This window comes from Pteronotus mesoamericanus, unplaced genomic scaffold (genome assembly GCF_021234165.1).
Source record: "Pteronotus mesoamericanus isolate MK-2021 breed Mesoamerican mustached bat unplaced genomic scaffold, CSHL_Meso_final contig_58, whole genome shotgun sequence".
Taxonomy (NCBI): Eukaryota; Metazoa; Chordata; class Mammalia; order Chiroptera; family Mormoopidae; genus Pteronotus; species Pteronotus mesoamericanus.
This window is the reverse complement of record NW_026555205.1, coordinates 942,161-946,366: the sequence shown is the minus strand read 5'-3', so window position 1 is coordinate 946,366 and position 4,206 is coordinate 942,161.

Sequence of the window (4,206 nt, the reverse complement as noted above, 5' to 3'; positions counted from 1 at the left end):
GTTCCATATAAATTTTTGAAATGTCTGTTCTAGGTCTGTGAAATACATCATTGGTATTTTAATAGGGTTTGCATTGAATCTATAAATTGCTTTGGGTAGTATGGACAATTTGATGATGTTAATTCTTCCAGTCCATGAACACAGTATATGCTTCCATTTATTTGTGTCTTCCTTACTATCTTCAGTGTTGTATAGTTTTCTGCGTACAGATTTTTTTACCTCCTTGGATAAGTTTATTCCTAGGTACTTTATTTTTCATGAAGCTATAGCAAATGGTATTTTTTTCTGATTTATGCTTCTGCTATTTCATTGTTGGTGTACAAAAATACCTTTGATATCTGAATACTGACTTTGGATCCTGCTGTTTTGCCAAATTCACTTAATAGGTCAAGTAGTTTTTTGGTGCAATCTATAGGGTTTTCTATGCACACTATCATGTCATCTGCAAACAATGATAGCTTTACTTCCTCATTTCCAATTCGGATGCCTTTTATTTCTTTTTCTTGTCTGACCCCTGTGCTTAGGACTTCCAATACTATGTTGAATAGAAGTGGTGAAAGCGCACATCCTTGTCTTGTTTCCAATCTCAGAGGGAAAGCTTTTAGTTTTTGCCCATTGAGTATGATGTTGGCTGTAGGTTTTTCAAAGAAAGCCTTTGTTATGTTGAGGTATGCCCCTTTTGTTCCCATTTTGCTGAGTGTTTTTGTCATTAATAGGTGCTGCACCTTATCAAATGCCTTTTCTGCATCTATTGAGATGATCATGTGGTTTTTGTCTTTCCTTTTGTTTATGTAATGTATTACATTTATTGATTTGCTTATATTGAACCGTCCTTGCATCACTGGGATGAATCCTACTTGATGATGGTGGTTGATCTTTTTAATGTATTGCTGGATGCGGTTTGCCAATATTTTGTTGAGGATTATAGTGTCTATGTTCATCAGTGATATCGACCTGTAGTTTTCTTTCTTGGTTATGTTTTTTTCTGGTTTTGGGTTTAGGATGATGCTGGACTCATAAAAAACAGTTTGGGAGTCTCCCACCTTCTCAGATTTTTTGGAATAGTCTGAAAAGGACAGGGGTTAGCTCTTCCTTAAATGTTTTGTAAAATTCTCCTGTGAAACCGTCCAGCCCAGGGCTTTTGTGTGCCAGGAGTTATTTGATTACTGCTTCAATTTCCCCAGCTGTTATTGGTCTATTCAGGCTGTTTTTTCTTCATTCAGTGATGGAAGATTATATTCTTCTAGATATTTGTCCATTTCATCAAGGTTTTCAAATTTCTTGGCATATAACTGTTCATAGTAGTTTCTTACAATCTTTTGTATTTCTGTGGTATCAGTTGTTTTTTCTCCTCCTTATTTTTCTTATATTATTTATTTGGGTTCTCTCTCTTTTTTTCTTCATGAGTCTGCTTCAAGGCTTGTGGATTTTGTTTATCTTTTAAAAGATCCAGCTCCTGGATTGGGTGATCCTTTGAATTGTTTTCAGTCTCTATCTCATTTAATTCTTCTCTCATCTTGATTATTTCCTTCTTTCGACTTGCTCTGGGATTTATTTGTTGTTTTTCTCCCGCTCTTGAAGTTGAAGAGTAAGATCATTTATTTGAAATGTTTCTGTATTTTTTAGGTCGGCCTGTGTGGCTATGAACTTCCCTCTCAGGACTGCCTTCACTGTATCCCATAGGTATTGGACTATTGCCTGTTCTTTTTCATATGTTTCCAGAAACTTTTTGATTTCTTCTGTTATTTCATTATTGCCCCATTCATTGTTCCATAGTATGCTGTTCAGTCTACATGAGATTGATAGTTTTTGAGGTTTTTCCTTAAGCTTGGTTTTCAGTTTCAAGCTCTTGTGGTCTAACAAAATGTTTGTTATTATTTTAATTTTCCTGAATTTGTTAAGGCTTGTTTTGTGTCCTATCATGTGGTGTGTATTTGAAAAGTTCCATCTGCATTTGAAAAGAATGTGTATTTTGCTCTTTGGAATGAAAGGTTCCATATATGTCAGATAGTCCATTTGGTCAAATGCATCATTCAGTTCCACAATATCTTTGTTTATGTTTTGTTTGGAAGATCTATACATTTTTGACGGTGGGGTGTTAAAATCACTCCTATCAGTGTGTTGCTGTCTAAATCTTTCTTGAAGTCCTCCAAGATTTTTCTTATATATTTGGGGGCTCCGATATTGAGTTAATGTAAGTTTACAATGTTTATGTCTTCTAGATGGATTCTTTGAGCATTATGAAGTGTCCCGCTGGATCTCTTTTTATAGCCTTCATTTTGAAATCTATTTTGTCTGATATAAGTATTGCTACGCCTGCTTTTTTTTTTTTTTTCCTGTCCATTTGCTTGGAATCTTTTTTTCTATCCCTTTACTTTCTGTCAGTGTAGGTCCTTTGTTTTCAGGTGGGTCTCTTGTAGGTAGTATATCCGTGGGTCATGTTTTCTAATCCATTCAGCTACACTGTGTCTTTTGATTGGGGCATTTAGTCCATTTACATTGAGAGTTATTACTGATAGAAACGTATTCATTTTTTCTCTTTGTACCTGTGTTTTTCTCTTTCTCACTCTTTTCCTTCATCTTCTTAAACCAGTCCCTTTAGCATATCTTGGAGTGCTGGTTTGGTAGAGATGTATTCTTTTAGCCTTCTTTTGTCTGGGAAACTCCTTATTTCCCCTTCTACTTTAATTGAGAGCCTTGCTGGGTAGAGCAGCCTTGGTTGTAGGCCCTTGCTTTTCATGACTTGGAGTATTTTTTGCCATTCCCTTCTGGCTTGTAATGTTTCAGTTGAGAAGTCAGCTGCTAACCATATCGGGGCTCCCTTGTATGTTACTACCCATTTCTCCCTTGCTGCCCTTAAGATCCTCTGTTTGTCTTTGATATTTGCCATTTTAATGATGATGTGTCTTGGAGTGGGCCTCATTATGTTCCTTGTGAATGGGGCCCTCTGTGCTTCCTGGACCTGTGTGACTTTTTCTCTCCTCCAATTATGGAAGTTTTCAATCATGACTTTCTCAACAGGTTCACTATCCCTTGTTCTTCTTCTTCTCCTTCTGTTATCCCTATTATACAGATATTATTACATTTCAGATTGTCCTGCATTTTCCTCAGTGCCTCTTTATTCGTTTTTAATCTTTTTCCATTTCTTGCTCTTTTGGAAATTTTTTTTCTACCTTGTCCTCCAGCTCTCTGATTCAATCCTCTGCTTCATCTAGCCTGCTTTTGATTCCTTCTAGTGTTTTCTTCAATTCAGAAATGGTATTCTTCATTTCCTATTGTCTCTTATTGATAGTCTCTATGTCCTTTTCCAGGTTGATATAATTTGCAATAAGTTCCTCGTAGTTTCCCTGTATTTTCTCATGGTTGTCTTTGAGCTCTTGAGCTCATTGAGCTACCTTAGAAGCATTGTTTTAAATTCAATATCTGGTAGTTTACTTGCCTCTATTTCATTTAGTTTTCTCTGTGGTGATTCCTCCTTTCCCCTTATTTGGGGGTGCTTCTTTTCCTTCCCATTATTTTTGAGACTCTTCTTCTTTTTTGTTTTTTCCTTCTGCTTCTTAAATGGATCTATCTCGATTTCCTGACTTTGTCGTGTGAACTTCTATGGTAGTTGGCAGGTCTTTTTTTTTTTTTTTGTCTTTTCTTTGTGGGTCTGCCTCTGATGATATCAGTTGTTGACTGTGTTTGACCTTAAGCAGTCTGTTTGAGACTTCCAGGAATCTGCTGTCTGAGGCTGTCTCTTTCCATTGTTAATGTAGTCACTCTGCCCTCAGCTTTCAGGCTTACGCACCACAGGGCGAGGCAGTGCATCCTGCGGGTGGGGCTATCGTGTCCTTGCAGGCTGCTGCCACTCAAGGAAGTGGTCTGTCCTGAGCAAGATGGAGACCATCGAATGGGGAAGGAGTCAGCACCGGGATCCCCTCGGCTACTCCCTTAGTTCTCTCCCTAACGCCCCCGACTCCAGTCTCTCCTCAAGCATATCTAGGCAGCTCTGCATCTCCTTTACCCAGGGATTTAATAGCTCTGCAGGCTGCTCTGCACTCAGCACCCAGGCCTGCATGTAACTCCTGGCCAGGCTGGACTGTCTTAGGGCAGCGCTATTGTTTCCTTTCCCACTGCTGCCTCTTTGGGGCGAGGCCTGTCTTAGCAAGTTGGAGACCATGGAATAGGGAAGGAGTTAGCATCGGGAACCCCTGGCTACTCCCT